Genomic DNA, 19068 nt, shown 5'->3' on the forward strand with positions numbered 1-19068 from the left:
ACATGTAAGTCTGCGGTTTACCATTCTCTCCATTATTTTACACAAAACGCTTGTTAATGAGATAGGGCGGTAGCTTGAGGGGTTCGTTTGGTCTTTACCAGGTTTTAGTACTGGTATAATAAATGCTTCTGACCAGCCGGGTGGGAAGACTTGTTCGGAGAATAAGCCGTTGAAAATATTCAAAAGTTGTTGTAGTAGCAAATTAGGAAGGTGTGAAAGCGTGGAAAGGCGAATGTTGTCCGGTCCAGGGGAAGTGTCCCGTGAATTATTAAGTGCATGTAACAATTCTTTAAATACGAATGGAGTGTTTAATTCACCAACCGAATCACCAATGTTTAACGATAATACTTCTATTTGTATCTTGTACCGTTGAAAATCGTTATTATATGATGAGGTGAGAGACACCGAGCGGAAAGATTTTGCTAGACTATTTGCCACTTCCGAGGATGATGAAAGGAGTTCTCCTTCATCAATAAGACCGAGAATAGATTGTTTCGGTGATCCGAAAATTGCACGAATTTTCTTCCATACAGTAGACGTGGGAGTAGTGCGTGAGATAGTGCTCACGTATTTCGTCCATGAATTCCTCTTAGCGTCCAAGAATACTCGGCGGCACACCGCTCTAGCCCTGCGGTATAAATTTAGATGTTCTGTTGTAGGCCTACGATTAAATTTGCGTAGTGCTTGTCGTCGATTCCTAATAGCATTTTTGCAATCATCGTTCCACCATGGAACGAAAGGACGTCTAGGATTACCCGATGTTTGTGGGATATATCTGTTGGCATTCTCAAGTATCATGGACGTAAAAGAAGAATATTGGTCGAGGATGTTCGCTCCATCGTCATATTGAGATTGGAATGCTTTATGGTATCCGTTCCAATCTGCCTTCTCAACAATCCATCTCCGTGGCCTTCTTTTAATCTCGCAGTCTACACCGAAACCAATAATAATTGGTCTATGATCACTGCCGTGAAAGTCATCACAAACAGACCAATTAAAATGAGGGAGCACATTCGGTGAGCATATGGAAAGATCAAGGTTAGATACAGTACCAGTTGATAAGGACATGAATGTATGTGATCCATTATTCAGTAGGCAAAGGTCAAAATCTTGTCTCAATCTGTTTATCATATTTCCTCGAGTGGAGCAGAAGGTTGAGCCCCAGGAAATATGATGGGCATTGAAGTCTCCGACTATTAACGATAGAGATGGTATTTGCGTGAGGAGACTTGAGACATCTAAAGCACTGAACTCAGTGTTCGGTGAGAGATACAGATTGCAGATATGCAATTTGAAGGGAATAGAGACCTTTACTGCAATAGGAGGAATGACAGTGGTTAGTTGAATTCTTGTAGCTGACACCCCATTCTTCATGAAAATCGCTACTCCACCACTCTCCCTACTGTCTACTAGGCAGTCGTATCTCTCACAGAAGTATCCTCTGAGTGTAATTGGGTCATGTTGTAGAAGGTGAGTCTCTTGGAAACACATGATTAGTGGATCATGTGTGTGCGCTAGTACTCTAATATCTTCAATGCGGGACCGAATACCTCTAACATTCCACTGAATAATGTTCATAAGTGTAAATAAATAAATAAAAAAATTAAATAATTAAATTTCGGAAATTATATAAAAATTAGTTGTACGTGATTCGGTTTTTCTTTTTTGTATTTTTTATTTTAAAGAACTCCGATGCCCTAGGGACGGGTGGTTCTTCAACCATATCCTCCAGTATATGAGGTGATGGTGGAGGAGATTTATTTGAATGGGATGCTGTAGTTGACATCCCAGAGGAGATAGTTATTTGGGTTCCCTTTATGGGGAGCTTATTAGGTGGCTTACTGCCAGCTGTGATAGTCGCTATTCGTGCCGGTACGACTTTGGGAATAGGAGCTTTCGTATGTATCATACTGTTTGATTCACTAACTGCGACGGAGGACCTTTTATTCATTTTTGTCAGCTCTGAGATAGTGGCTGTAAGTGAAGCTACTTGATCAAATAGCATCTGAACAAGTTTTTTAAGCTCATTGCAGGATCCGCACTGCTGATTATTAACATTTGTAGGAATTTGTTTAGATGTAGCGGTGGCAAAAGATACGTCTGGTTTAACCAGGTTCCGTGAATTGTTTATCTTTTTATATTCTCTACGTGCAGCCGGAAAAGATAGTTTTTGCTCCGTTCAGATTTTGAGAATTGCCTTTTCTTCTTTAAAAGTTGGGCAATCTCTGGAGCGGGCTGTATGTGGACCACTACAGTTTGCACATTTTCACTTTCTTCGCAGTTAGTGTCGTTGTGACCTTCTTTACCACATCGAGCACAGATCTCAGTTTTCGTGCAAGATGTTGTAGTGTGACCAAAACCTTGGCATCTGAAACATCGCCGTGGGTTGGGTATGAATGATCGTACCCGAACCGAGAGGTAACCCACTTTAATCTTTTCTGGTGGAACAGGGAGATTGAATGTTAATATAAGAGACGGTGTCGGTTCTTCTATTCCGTTCTGCCGTTTCATTATACGTTTCACTTCAACAACGTCTTGGTGGCAAAGCTCATCAACTATTTCCGAGATATCTATATCCAGAAGGTCTCTACAAAAAATTACACCCCGGCTCGTATTTAACGTTTTGTGGCATTCTGCACTTATATTTATACCACCCATATTACGGAGACGTAAGACGTACTCTGTTCATCGTTGAATGTTTCAACCAGAATCGATCCGTCGCGTAATTTCCTGATATTCTTCGGGGATCCACTTGCACCTGTTATCGTTTTGTTAATTAAGAAAGGTGAAACCTTTTGAAGGGTGAAACCTTCCTGACCATTTCTGAGAACAACGAATATAATATTTTTATATTTCGATTCTAACAAGTTGTGGTTCTCTTCAGTAGGACTTTTATCCTCGTCAGACAAAGCTGACCGAGGTCTCTTCACAAGACTGTATTTGGTGGTTTTTTCAGATGGACCACCAACCATCATTGTGTTTATTGTTGAAACTGAAATTTTGGTCCCACGAGTACCGGCAAAAAGTGGACCACTCCAGCAGAGCGCACGCGTACTGGAGCTAGAGCTAAATACAACTGGGTTCGCCCTGGTGCCCAGAGGACATCGTTCGAGACTCACTACGTAGAGCCATTCACCCATCGGCACGATTTGTTCCCACCTTGGGTTACGGTTGCGTTTCGTAAGATGTCGCAACACCACCGAGTGTAAATGTAAGAAATATCAGTGTAGGTTGTTGTTGTGTAATTGTGTATGTGTGTATGTTGTAATTTATGTAGTGTTCTTGATGTAATATATGTGTATAATGTAAAGTGTTTCGCAGCTCATTGTATAGTGGGAAGGAAAGCTGCGGAGGCTAGGCCCGTGGGGACGCCAACCCCCAAAGTCTTAAAGAATAAGACTCCCCGTCGGGGATTTTAATTAGTTGGTGATCCCCTGTTGATATAAGTATTTTTTGTAGAAGCAGTCTGTGGTTTACTTATCCTGATATTCACTCAGACCAGTGATTCACAGTTCACACTTTCCAATTCTAGTACCACCAAAACCATGGGAATTAGACCAAGTTAAAGCTGTTCAATTTTAAGGTTGTCAGATTTATCAGATGAATTATGTTATTATGAATATTTATTCATAAGATAATTATTATCATACATAATTATTATTCATAATAACATAGTTATTATGTGTTATAAATAAGGAAGTTCCGAGTAATTTTGACAAACCACGCCTACCCAACAAAACACAAGAAAGAAACGATATCAGTTTTCAGAAAAATTTCTTCTTCTTTACAAATATTCTACCTAAACGATCGATTATAATTCTCATCAAATAACATAATTAATATGAACATCTTGGAATGACTTTTTTTTATTTTTGTTTAATTGAATATGATGAATGTTGGAACACCACCAAACGTTTTTCGTAAAAAAATGCTAAATGGATATCACTAACAATAAAATCAACCTGATTAATTTTTCAATTACAACACTTCAAAATTTAAGTCCATGTAACCTGTAAATAAAAGGTAAATTAGGTACGAGAAAGTAACGTGGATGCGATATTATTTTATTATTGCTCGTTAACTCATAACAAGCAAAAGCTAAAAGTTGATATGTTATTTACAATAGAAGAATTCCTAGCTTCGACTGAAGTTGAACATGGAACCTTTTAGATAAATCGCAGAGTCTATACCGCTCTGCTACAATCGTGCACTACTTATACATTGGTTTTATTACTATTATTTTTTAATTTAATTAATTGCTTTATGAATAAATAAAAATTTCGATAAAATTTAGAATGTTACAGAGGTGATTGCATAAACAGATTACAAAATTTTAAAAATGAAATACAAAATAAATTTGTTGGAGGTAAATTACATTACACACAATTTAGTAGTCTGTTCTGTATGTCTAACAAAATTTTTAAAGAATTGAGCAAACTTACTACAGAGCGATTTTTTAGTTCTGTTACCCAATTTTAATTGTAATTTAAGAAAGGGAGATTTAGTCCAAAATGTCCACCCTTTGCGGTTATACACGCACGGACTCTTTTCATCATATTAGCAGAAACCTTTTTAAGAGTTGCATCGGAAATATTCGTGATTAAGTCTGTAATATTGACTTTAAGTTCATCAGTAGTGGGAGGATTGTTTTTGAAGGCGTCTGACTTAATATAGCCCCACAAAAAGTAGTCAGGAGATGTGAGGTCTGGGGACCTTGGAGGCCATAAGCCCTTGCTTATTATTCGATCATCAAAGAACTCTTGCAGAAAATCCATGGTTTCTCGAGACGTGTGGCATGTAGCGCCGTCTTGCTGAAACCAGCAATACCGTTCTTGAGGTTCCAGGAGGGACACAAATTGGTGCACAATATTCCCGTATACTTCACCATCTACTGTTCGAAGAATATGGGTCCGACTATACGATGACGAGATATCGCACACCCACACCAATTTTTTCAGGATGCAAAAATTTGTCTTGTAAAGCCTTAGGATTTTCAACCGCCCAAATTCGACAGTTTTGACTGTTCACATAACCATTGAGATGGATCCAAGCTTCATCACGAAAGAACACTGTGTTTTTAAAAATTCCATTCCGTTATCATTTACGAGAGACCTAATCCAACGGCAATATAGCAATCGTTTGTTTAAATTTGGAGGCTGAAGCTCTTGGACTAATCGTACGCGATACGAATACATTTAAATTTTTTAGCGACTTTCCGAACACTCCAATATGACAAATCAACTTGCGTGGAAAGTTTTCGTAAACTTTTACGTGGAGAACTGAGCAATCCGTCAAGCGAGTTGGTCGACCACTACGTTTTCTGTCGCAAACACTACCTGTCTCTCGAAATCGGTTTGCTAGCCTAGAAATTTACATTTTTTCTGGCGGAGGAACACCAACAAATTTAATTTCAAATGATTCTTTTACACTCGCGTACGATTTCGTAGCAAAATATTGTTCAAGAATGAAAACTCGTTGTTCTATGGTAAAAGACATTCTCTTCGTAACACGACCGGAAACGGCACAAAAGTTTACGCAGCTCAAGGAGAATCAACTCACACTGCCGTATCTATACCGGAGAAGCACTACCAACTTCGTGTCACAAAACAAAATTTCCCTTTCTTAGAAAAAAATTACCAGGCATTAACAATTGGGTAACAGGACTAAAAAAATCAACCTGTATTTTGCAAGTGCTGAAAAAAGATTTCTACTCCAATTTATGAATCTATAAAAACTTTCTTAACATGATTATAAAATAAAATTATGGAAACTCAATTTTTTAAGAAAGATTTCCCAAAAAAATTACTACATTTTACGAATGATTATACTCCATATGTTGCTTTCTATGAAGAAAGAATTTCCGTGAAATTTAACTACAAAACATTTATAATATATTTCGCAATTCATATAGCTGTTTCGTATTTATAAAATATAGTAGTTATAAGAAAAGATAAACTGATCTAAGGTCGGAAAATGGAAGCAATTTCTTCCGAATATCTCTTTATCGAAAATAATATTTCGGTTAACCAAAAATATTTTGGTTATCGGGACGACTTGCTCTATGAGATAAACCGAAATGAGAGCGGCTCCTGAATAATCCGGATCAATCTGTACTGGAGGAGTAGATGCATACGATTTAAGAAAAGCATTTATTTTATAAACAGAATCCGTAAAAATTTGACCGTTTCGATTAAAACGCTTTTTAAAACATATCCGATTAAGTTTACCATTTTTATCTAATAGAAACATTTTCTATTTTTTGTTTTTTTTTTGAGAGGGGGAAGAATTTGGTTAAAAATAGTTCCAAATCGATATTTTAATGGCCAAGAAATCTGGTAGGTTTTCTTAACCATTCTCGATAGAAATCACGGTTTTCAAATTTCAAAAAATATTTTTTTCTAATGAAACAGATTCGAAAACACCAAAAAAAGTCGTTAAAATTGGCCTTTTATAACTACAATAAATATCTATTTACGAAAAATAAACTATAGTTTTTATAGAAAAGAACAAAATGTTTAACAGAAACTGGTATAGATCACAAGAAAAGAAGACGTAATATGTGATTTACAAGAATCAGATAATGATAAGAATAAAAGTTGGGTTGGCAGGGTATAATTCATAAAGTCACACCGGGGGTAATCTGTCTCAGTCACGTTTTAACTTATACATAGAAGACAACCATAACAAATTTGAAGGTAAAATATGAAAGCGAGTAAAATTATTCCAGATTAACCACACATCTCAGGAATGGTCGAACTGAGACTGTACAAGACTACACTTCATTTACACTCATACATATCATCCTCATTCATCCTCTGAAGTATTATCTGAACGGTAGTTACCGGAGGCTAAACAGGAAAAAGAAAGAAGATGAAAAATATAAAATTGTTAAAATTCATTAGTGATCATGTATCCGCTAAAAAGATTAGAAATTCTGAAAGGCAAAAATATAATAGAGCAAAAATATAATATAAAATATAATAAAAATAATAATATACAAATAAATCTAATGACGAGTGTAAACACGAATCACGTACGAGGTCGTATGATATCTGGATCATATTCTAAGCTGTGAGTATCGATTAGTTTCACCGGGTACTTCTCCTTTCTGTTAGAGCGATTACAATGATTATATATAAGATCGTACAATTACAAAACAGGGTAAAATTTACCAATTCATAATCTTATTCATGATAAACCAAACTATATCCCATTTCTAATCAATGTAAAAAAAAGACGACCGAGATACGGCTGCTAGGACAGGGATAGAGGCAGAGACAAGATGAAAATAAGGAAAAGATCCGGAACCGCTGATCCGACCTGCCATGCCGGACGTACTGCCGATAGGTGGGGAGGCTCATTAGAGTTGCAAGGACACTCCCGTGGGTTGAGTAATACTTGATTGTTGAACCTGCCTAGGGGAGCAGAACAAACACAAAAAAAAATCATTGTAATTCGGCAAATCTTTTTAATCAAATTAAGAAAAGTTGTAATATTTTTAATTACGTTTAATATTTTTACAGAATTTACAACTTTCTACGGCTCTCGTATGGCATATGGAAAAAGGAACACGTGTAGCGATTATATTCAAGGGAATTGACAAAATGAAACGTGCGTGGAGCTCAAAAATCATTAAATAATAACGAGGATTTCGGCAACAACCGACATATTGTTAGGCGTCGATGGTTTATTTCTTGTATATCCATTAAACATAAAAGAAGGGTGTGTTAACGGAGCAGCAACAAATATGGAAAGGAATAAGTGGCTACTTTAAATAAAAACGAAATGGCTCATTTTAAGTGCAACCCTTCCCTGTTTAGCCGAGTAGAAAATGATTTTATATTTAATCTACTTGTAACGATAACATACTTAATTGATAATCTAATTACCAACTTTTAAAATATCATTTACTCCCCAAACGAGGAAAATAGGTTAATTGTACCGGTTAATTAAAAATATCATAGGTTTAATAGTTGAAATCTTAATCAGGAAATGTTACTAAAATTCGATTTATTTCTAGAATGCACCCAAAAAAGAATGCTGAAAATGATGGATGGCTACAAAGAATATGAAAGAAAATATATGAGTTTTAAAACACAACAGATATCTAGTAACAGAAAAAATTATTTCGATTATGTCCTTAATAAAGCATTCGATAAATTTAATAATAAAAGACAGAATTTTTATCGAAAGAAAGGAGGTGAACAATGGAAAAACTAGGAAAAAAATAACTACATCAAACCACTAAAGATCTGCTGTGAAGAAAAGCTGATCATTTTGATTTACTAAATAAATAAAAAATAGATAGAGAATGACGAAATCAGTTATTACCGATGCATTAGAAATTTATCATGTCTGGTTTGGTCTCTGTTGGCAAAAGATAATTACGAAATTAAAATATTTAAATGCTGTTTCACGTTAAGGATAGAAACAGTACTACTTAAATTCAGGCACATCTTCAGCGCTGTGTTCTTAACGAAAAATTGAGGTAAATATTCCGCAACAAAATAAAGGCAGATTACCTTCTCTTTTGTAGTTTAGGAATTATCGAATTATGTTTCCTATTTCAATGGTTGCGTACTTCTACTTAATTTACTGAATCCCATCCTTCACCATCACTCACTGTCGTCTAACTATATGCAGACCACACAGCACAAAGAGCCTTATAAACTTGTTTTTTGTATCATGACTAGGTAGCTCACGGGATAAAATTAGTCACACCTCAAGCGCTGTTACTGTACAGAAGTTGAAGAATCGTTAACATTTTTCAATGACCAGACTAATATAATTAGGGGAGTTTCCTAAAAGCTCGAAAGAACGAGAATAATATCCAAAGTTACAATTAGATGGAATTTAACACTCCTATAAATGATACACCGTGAAACGTGCAAAATCATGCGCGGTTCTGAACACATCAATAAAAATGTGAGAGTTTACTGAAACTTTACTTACAGGTACACTGTGTACTAAATAACAGCTACAATCAGGGAAGGACTCAACAAAATTGCATACCCATTTTCGCGCATTATCTGTTTGTTTACTATATAAACTTTATCATTATGAAAATAGGTCATGACCGTTGTCAGATAGTTGGGATATATAAAACGACTCAAACATACGTAACATTCATTAAACCAATATAATCTGTTAATAAAATAAGTCTTGGTACATAAGTTTCTGTAAAATAAATCTCGATTCCACTCTGAAAAATAACGGTTCAAGATTTACAGCTACCTTTGTGGGAAATTTTCGAAAAACCACTCCCATTTTGCAAATATTACCATTTATTCAGTTTAAAACAACGGATTGTATCGCAGAGACTAGAAAATTATGAAGAACTGATAGTTTAAATCACTGCATTGTGGGGGGAAATTATTCAAAGAAAGAAAAATTTTATTAATGATATAAAAAACACATTCAGTGAATTGGTGTGTTGTGAATTGGCAGGTGTGTGAAAGTATATATATATATAAGTTTATTTTAATGTAGGTTATTTCTGTAATTCAATTTTGTTTTTGAACCAAAAGACTCTTATTTTAAAAGCATGCCTGGAAGCAACCACTTTATGGTTTTTTTATGTTTTTATTATTTTATTCATCAAACCTTAAATTATTATTTGTAATTAAATCTTCGTCTATTCTAAAAGCAATGTTCATATATCTTTAGCTTAGGGAGAAATAGAATTTGTTTGGATCTCTCATATTTTTAATAACTCTAATTGTGCTAAAATTATTACTTATTTTATTAAATATAATTGTAATAGTAAATTTATGTATTAATTTAATTATTAACTAAATATAGATTGATGTGGGGAAAATCCAAAACTTTTATTTTTTTCAAAACTATTTATTAACACCCCAATATATACACAATTTATTATGCTAAGTTTTACGAGATTTATTATAATATATTGCACTAAAGACTCATTACTTTTTATCAATGTAATAATTCAAAACAAAGGAATCAGATAATTTAATTTAAGTAACCCAAAAACGACCTTGATATGTTAATTACACTACTTTTTGGAAGATTAAATAGAAAAATGTTTCAAAACTGGCTACATTGCTTGTTGATTATCTTTAAATATTTCAACTTGCTTACTATACTGGTAGTCTACTTCTTGAATGTATTTAAGACAAAAATCTTATTTACCATAAGAGACTATAACATCCTTTTATTTGAACAAAATGCCATATGTTATTGTTTTGATTAAAAATAAACTGTTTCACGAATAAAAAAAAAATCAATAACATATTTTCATATAATGCAAATGTATTACTCAATAACCATTACAAAAAAACATTTGAAAGGTGATGTGAAAAAGTACTAATCAGATAAGAAATTACGACTTCATAAAAACAAAAACCATTTAGGTTCCGAAGAATATGGGATTATGTGACCTGCCTTCCTATTTTGACGGGATTAGTAATCTTATCTAAATGTTAAAATAACTACTTTATAATCGTTATTTTATTTTAATATTTTTATTATTTATTTTTTGTTATAACTGCATTTTTATTATACCCTGTAATAAATTACAGTATATCACTTTTACAAATGACTAATGAAAAAATAGCAATTAATGCTTTTTATGTTAAAAAGCACCGAATGAGTAAGCATGTAAAACGGGAAATTATAATTGAAAAAAGTAGACTAGCTATAAAAAAAATATAAAATTATTATATATTATATAACTTTTAGCAAAATAATGTACAAAACTGATACAAACGTTCAAGAATTTAAAAAATCGTTCACTAGTTGGAGTGTGACAGCTTAATAGTTAACAGATATAATTGCGAGGGGTAATATTACTACTCGAATTAATGTCAATAATACTTCAACAGCTCATATTATAATTTTTTTTTACTTGTCATATCAGATGATAATTTTTGTTGATGACTGCACAGATTTTGAAACAGAATTCTTTTATAATGTGTCGTTTTAATAGTTTAAGTTAATCACTATGCTTTGTAAAAAGATTATTTTAAGTTTATTATGTCAATGTATTTTCTTTTTTTGAAATTCTATATTATTTATTTGAACTAGATAAAAAAACAACATAACAAACCTTCAGAGAGCAAAAAAAGTGCTATCAGCCCTGTTAGTCCCTTTTGTTGTTTGTTAAAGTAATTAATGTTGACCGTGAAGCAGTAAATAACAAAACTAAACTACCATTCTTTGTTCAACTTTCATACTTATTTTTAAAAAACACTGAAGCCGTCACCTATTAACTGTTAAAAACATTAGTATTTTTAATGGAGCGATAATAGAGAATTATTTTTATGTTAATAAGCATGATATTTCTGGCTAAGAAAAATGACATTTATGCTCCAATTTTTTTTGTTAAATGAATTACGTTACAATATAAACTATTTTTATATTTTATTCAAAATAACATTGAAAAATTGTTTTTATAAGAACAATTGTAAATGTTAATTAAAATACTTTTAAAAAAAATTAAATAAATTTGAATTTTCTCCTACCTAGCTTAAATGTTACATAAAACTTTTTCAAATACTTTAATTAACTACTTAAAAGAACTTATTCTGCATTGAATTTATCTAAGACTAATTTTATATACTATGAATAAGTAATTAATTTTTCCATGAAAAGTCTAATAAATAATAAATCTTGTAATTCAGAAAACTACCTTCTCAAATTGCAAGCGACTTGGAAAAAAGTTTTTTTTGAGAAAATTTAAAACGAAAAATTATTTTCATCTAAATACTTGAAAGTCTTTCGCTGCTGATCTTTAATTAAGGCATAATGTAATCTTCACAAATTGTGTTTGTTGAGTTAATATATGAATTTAAATAATTTTATTTCTCTTAAGATTATTTTCATAAGAATTGAAGAGTTCGTAAATATTTTCTTTTATTATATATAAAAAAGAGATGATAAATTAATCTACTAATATTTATTTTAATCTTTATTCTAAAATGCTGTTTTGCTAAAATTGAGTGATAAATTGAAACAAAATTATTTGAACACTCAGAATAACATTTTTTTGTAAGGTTGATTGAATCAACTCATAATCTCAAATCTTGTTTGTGAGATTATGAAATGAAAATATTCTTATTATATTGTAATTAGTAGTAATAAAATATCATGTTATTTAATTTATGAAAATAAAAAAAGTATCAGTATAATATTAGTGTTTTAAAGCATTACATTTTCAAAATCAGTGAAATAAATAAATACAAACGTTTGGTTTAATTCCTATGTATTACTGTCCATTTTTTTTCATTTTGAACAATGTTTCTAATTCTCAGAAAGTGAAAGAAATACCAGAAATTGTTACTTGAGAGATTATCATGTAAGAATAAATTAATTGACTTCTATTTTTGAATTAAAACCTACAGAAAAAATAACAAATAAACACTTCAATCTTTACAGTAAAACAGAATGTAAAATTTAATTTAGTTATCGGAAAATTGAATCGTTCTGAAAATTGTATCCACAGATATCATCATATTATTTTATTACATTTTTCAGTGAAATACCTGGTGCCCAAAAATAAATCCGGATTTTAAATTAAATTTACTTTATTTCATTTATAATTACAAAGGTATGTGTTTTATTATATGAAAGTTCAAAATCTAATTTTAGTCAAAGTTTTATTTTAACTCCTAATATAACTCAAAATGTGCACCGTTTACACCCCTGAAGACGTCAAACCAATAATCCACCTCATTTCTCACCGGCCAGCATGCCTGCAGGAATCGCTTCTACAGCTGCTTTAAAATTTATTGCAGGTGGCCAAGTGACTAGATTTTTTCTTGGAATACGATGCCTTTAATGAAGTCTCAATAGAAGAAATCCAGAAAATCGGGACGTAACGGTGCTCAAGCGTTCCTCGTTTTAGTTGTAAATGAGTGAAGATAGCTTAATAATTTTTCAAAAAATCATTACAATCTTTCATCTTCAATCTCTTCTGAGCTTTGTAACATTTTTTAACACATTAAATGATTTACTAGATTGCCTAAGAATATTTTCAAAATAAATTTGTCAAACTCTAATTTTCTAGTACTTCAGGAAATAGGAAAATTACTAAGGAGGAGCCAGTGAGAAGGTCCATGTTCATTATTTGTCACGATCTTCCATTTGCAGTTGAAGTACTAAAAAATGAAAGTACATTAAAATAAGAAATAGATCACATCGAACATATATTTTCTACATTACATAGTACATAATAACTAATAAACATGCATTTTATGCTATTACATTTGTTGAAATTCAGTTGTCATACTGAAAACTGATAGCAAGAATTATTATGGACTGCAGTGGCAAATTTATTTTCCATTATACTTTTCAGGTAGTAAATGATTAATTTTCATTATTCATTTGCAAAAATATTACAGTGTTATTTATGACATCATTTAAAAGCTGTAACAAAAAACAATAATACTACATATATTAAAACAAAACACCAATTATAAATACCAGATACAATAAAATAGCTAATACCGTATACCTGTTAAAACTATAATAAAATAGCTTATGGTTACATACAGTAAAATTAGTGAAATTTGTAACGTGTACGGGTGTATACAGAGTGGTTCATTTTAATCGCCCAAGGCGATTTTCTCGTAAACTACGCACAACACAGAAAAATGACCTAAACCAAATTTACTCAGATTGGAGGGAGATATCTCATGATAACCTTGAATTTGACCATATTTCAAAGTTATTACGATTTTTTTTAATGGAATGACCTACTTTTGACCACACCAACAAAAAGAGCAGAAAATTTTGCATTGGAATCTATAGTCAACTAATGGTCTGCAATATAAATATTCCAGAATATTGTATGATCTTCAAAAACGCGTGACTCGTATAACACTATCACCTGTATAACATTATCTCTGATGGTTAGGCGTATGACATTCAAAAAAATCCAAGTTCGTATGTGTGACCAGATATTCCAATATAAAATTTTCTGCTCTTTTCATTGGTGGGGTAAAAAATATAAAAAGGAGAAGATTCCTTTTTTAAAAATCGTATTAATCTTTAAATAACGGTCAAAATTAAGTTTAAAGTAAAATACAAGGTCACCGTCAGATGTACCCCTCCAATAAGAGTAACGTTCTTTAGGCCATTTTTTTGGATTTTGCATAGTTTACGGGAAAATCGCTCGGAGCGATTTAAGTGAAACACCCTATTTAATCCTATATTCTTAAAAATCAAATTTTATTTGTTGGATAAAGTTAAAATTTCTTATTTTATTATAAGTATAACTCTCATACTATAATCAAATATGAGAATATTTTAAATATAATTATTGAACAATGTAATGAACACTTTGTTTTCACCAAAATATTAACTTCTTTCAAATTGTTTTAAACGTTCTCCATTAGAAAAGTTATAAAAACAATAAGATCTATCGTATGAATGAATATATGTTCCTCAATTCTCACTCTAGAAATAATCTATTTGTACCTAAACATAACAGAATTATCTAACAGCAGTAATAAAAGAAGCATATATTAATTCCTTATTATAAAAATAATGTTTCTTAAGAAACACATCAGGATGGAGATTATCAGTGTAAATAGCAAGAAAATTCAAGAACACCCATCAGTTAAAGCAGTCAGTTTTTAAACTTTCATATATTTTCTATTTAACATTTTTCCAAAATATATCGAATATAAAATACAGAATATTTTGAATGCTTAAGTATTTATTTTCCGTTTTTAAGAATTTGATTTATTATTTTGATAAAAGTAAGTGAAACTTTAGGTTAAGATACACGTTTTAAGTAAAGAAAACAACCAGAAATTATTATGTATATTGGGAAGTAAATAAATAGTGGTAGGTCGTGCGACTTAACTATCCGGCCCGGAGTACTATAAAACGATAGTAGATATTAGAGCGAGTATAGACTGTATTTAATGATGAAGAAATGAAACAACTCCTTGTTGCCTTTGAATGATTATGTCGTTACTGTTGACATAATAACTAACATGACAAACTAAATTGACAATAATAAATGTTAACATAACTAGACCTGAAAATTATTAAGTATACTATTAGCAACACTAACTGTCCATCCGGACAAAATGAAAAATACGACTGCTCTTTGCAGGATTCGGGCGCCGAATGAATACAGCTTACTTATACGATCCTGACCGCTCCTTGCGGCATCATGACGTAGAACTTCGTATGATCAGAGCTTGCCGGGAAGCTCTATCTCTCGCTAGGTAGCAGCACCAGACGAGTAAAAGTGGAGCGTAACAAATCTATATATATAAAAATGTTAAGTTCGTTTGTGTACGCTTCAAAAACTCAAAATGTTCTGCATCGATTGAGCTCAAATTTTAGCACGATATATAACCCGCATCAGAGATTGTTTTTATCTATTTTTCGTATCAGTCACATATCCGTGATCGCGAGAAAACAGTTTTTTTAACGGTCAGCTGTGTACCAGTGACCGCGCCATCTGCGCGGTCACTGGTACACAGCGGGGAACACTCGCCATACTAGCTAACGACAACCGCAGTCACATGTGAAACAATACCTGTTCCCAATGACGTTGTTTATTAACAAAAAAAAAAAAACGTATCCACTTACATCTGATTCAGATTATTATACAATCTGAATTAAATATTCACTTTAATCGAGGTACTTTTGTGTGATCGTGTCGTGATTGAGCTGCGTCTTTCACCAAGCTCTGAATTTATTAGAAAACAACCAACAGTGGGATATATATATTAATGACGCGTGCAACACTGCACATCCAAACCAAATTCGCGCATTATTCGCAATTATATTGACCGCTTGCTTCCTTTCATCTCCCACAGAGTTATGGGAAAGATATCGATCGCATATGGCTGAGGATATTTTGCATAGAGTACGCCTATAAAATACCAATATGACCATGGAATTTACAGAAGGCATTTACAACGAAGCATTGATAAATATTGAAGACAAGTGCTTAGCTATTGCAAATAAAGTTTTTAGTCAATTGGAAATGCCAGCACCCACCCGAGCTGCGATTGCTTCATTTGATGTGGATTTACGCCGTGAACAGAGTTACAACATTGGTGATCTTCAGTCATATGTCCAATCAAACATTCCCAAATTAACGAGTGAACAGAAAGGCATTTATGATCGCATAATGCAAATGATAAATGACGGAGTTGGGAGGGACCTTCTTCTTGGATGCGCCAGGAGGAACTGGGAAAACATTCCTCATTAGATTGATTCTAGCAACGGTTCGATCAAAAAATGACAATTATCCTGTTGCAGAATAATAATCAGCCAAAACTCTGCAACGGCACGCAACTTGCAGTTAAGAAATTGATGAATAACGTAGTGGAAGCAACGATTTTAACGGGGCCTTTCAAAGGTGAAGATGTCCTCATTCCTCGAATACCCATGATCCCGACCGATACACCATTTCAATTTAAAAGATTGCAATTCCCAATTCGATTGGCATTTGCAATCACAATCAATAAAGCTCAAGGTCAATCTTTAGAATTATGTGGTTTAGATTTAGATGCGGATTGCTTCTCACATGGGCAACTGAATGTTGCGTGTTCCCGAGTCGGCAAACCAGATAGCCTTTATATCTACGCAGACAGTGGAAAAACAAAAAATATTGTATATCCACAAGTATTCCAAAATTAAACTTCTATGAAACGTATGCTTTGTTTTGTTTCTCATTTCTCATCCATGCAACCACAATGTGCCACAGCGAAGCGTGGCGGGTAGAGCTAGTAGTTTTATAAAATATAAAAATTTATGACTAATTAGTTCAATCACAATTAACAAATGGCTCTTTAGTAAAAAGTTACGTTTTTAATTTACTATTTTTTTTAAATACGTACTTTACTGCAAAGATTAATAAGCTATGCTTATTTTAAGCTTGAAATGAGAAATATACACTTTAATATTCTATATTAATACCAGATTGTAATGAAATGTTTTCATTTAAATCGTATGCCTAAATCATATTTTAAGTAAATGATAAATTTTTGATCGTTTAAAATAGTCGGTGTTACTTTATTAATTATATACGCATGGTATTTTTATTCTATCGTCTATTTGTTTAGTACTGTATTTTGTACGAGTAGTAATAATGATAGTGAAGTAATAAACACAATAATATAAAAAAAAAAAGTTAATGGTTTAAAAATTTAGTTTCTATTTTTATTTTAGCTGATGTAAAAATTCAAAATTCCAGATCAACTTCAACAATCACATATATAAATTTTTATATATATATATATATATATTATTATATTCATGAGAGTATTTTAAAAATAAAATTTAATCAGAAAAACATTTAATTAGGTTAGGCTCAACTTAATAACACTATGAGAATGATTGCCGGGGTTATCAGGTCTACTCTCGTGGGAATGGCTCCCGGTATTGAGCCACATACCATCCCCAATCCTGCGCCGTATGAACTCTCTTGTAAGAGAGTACATGAAGATTATGGACAATCGAAACCTACCAATAAATGAGGACACTGAGGATGACAATCGTGTTCGCCTTCGATCTAGAAAGCCACCTATCAAAACAGCAATTGCTACCACAGAGGATGGATTTAACCTAACTGACGCATAGCGTCAAGAATGGATCACAAAGCAGAATAACCGAATCCCATGTATTACTCAAAGGCCGCCGGGTTTTGACTTGCCACGTCAGACATGGTCAACGCTAAACAGAATACGAACTCAGCACGGTAGGTGCGCCTATTTCCTGTATAAATGGGGTTAAACACCGACGCCCCTTTGTGAGTGTCGCAAAAATCAAACTGTTATACACATCACAGAAGTTTGCCCTAGAACAGCTTATGAAGGGAATCCTGAAGATTTCCTGATTGCGACTCCAGAATCAGTAGCATATATTAATTTGTTAAATCTTTGTTTGTAATTTCTGACTGTAATTAGTGTTGTGTTTTGGTGCCATACGCTAAATAAATAAATTCCTTCTGACCATTTCCTACTTGCGCAGGTGACTACAGCAGTCCAGTTAAGATACGTCTTGGCGAATAGAGGACTAAAACATTAAGTAAATCTTACATAGCACTTTTCTTATGTCTCACCACTAAAGCTACTCATTTAGAAATAGTTTCTGATCTCACCTCACAGTATTTTATCACAGCACCTAAAAGAATCATATCACGTAGGTACACTCCCAATCAAATATTTTCTGATAACGGTTCCAATTTCCATTCCGCCAAAAATTACTTTATAATTTGTATCAGGTTTTAAAGTCCGAAAACTTAAAATGTTACATTGAATCATTTTCTGCGAAACATGGTATCACTTGGTCTTTATTCCTCCTCCTTCTCACCACTCTGGTAGTTTATGGAAAGCGCAATCAAAAACGATAATATCAAATGCGTCGTGTATTAGGGTAAACGATTCTTAATTTTGAAGAATTATATACAGTTTTATATACAATTTTTTTTATTAATTGTTTTTTTTAAAGAATTATATATAAATTGAAACCTGTCACAATTCCCGTCGTATTTTCCCTATTTCAAATGATCACAGAGACTTAGAACCACTATCAACGAGAGACTTTCTTATTGGATGTCCACTCACTTCCTTACCTAATCACGATTACTAAGAACTTAAATTTAACGGATTAGGCCGCTGGCAACTACTACAAACAGATGTACAATCTATCTGGAGACTATGGTCCAAGGATTACTTACAGCAAAGCAATAAATGGCGTTTTCCATCACGTAATCTGTGTGGGAGAGTTAGTATTTGTTACTAAAAAAGTTTCTCCGCTCATGCATTGGAAACATGAAATTGTCACCCAGTTTTATCCGGGCTCTGACAATCTTGTAAGATTGTTGATTTGCAAACAAATAACGGTCTATTAAGAAGACCTACTCATAAATTAAGCCTGATACCAAGCACAGATGATTATTTCAAGTAATATATATATGTATTGTAATATTTTTGATCAATTTAAATATTTAATTCACTTGTTTTCTGTAATTTCATCTGAATGTATTTTTATAAAATATATGTGAGCACACTTATAAAATTGTTTTTAATTACATATTTGTTTTAGTTTATTTATGATTATGTAAAAAGCAAATTA

Source organism: Lycorma delicatula, chromosome 1 (assembly GCF_047948215.1).
Source record: "Lycorma delicatula isolate Av1 chromosome 1, ASM4794821v1, whole genome shotgun sequence".
Lineage (NCBI taxonomy): Eukaryota > Metazoa > Arthropoda > Insecta > Hemiptera > Fulgoridae > Lycorma > Lycorma delicatula.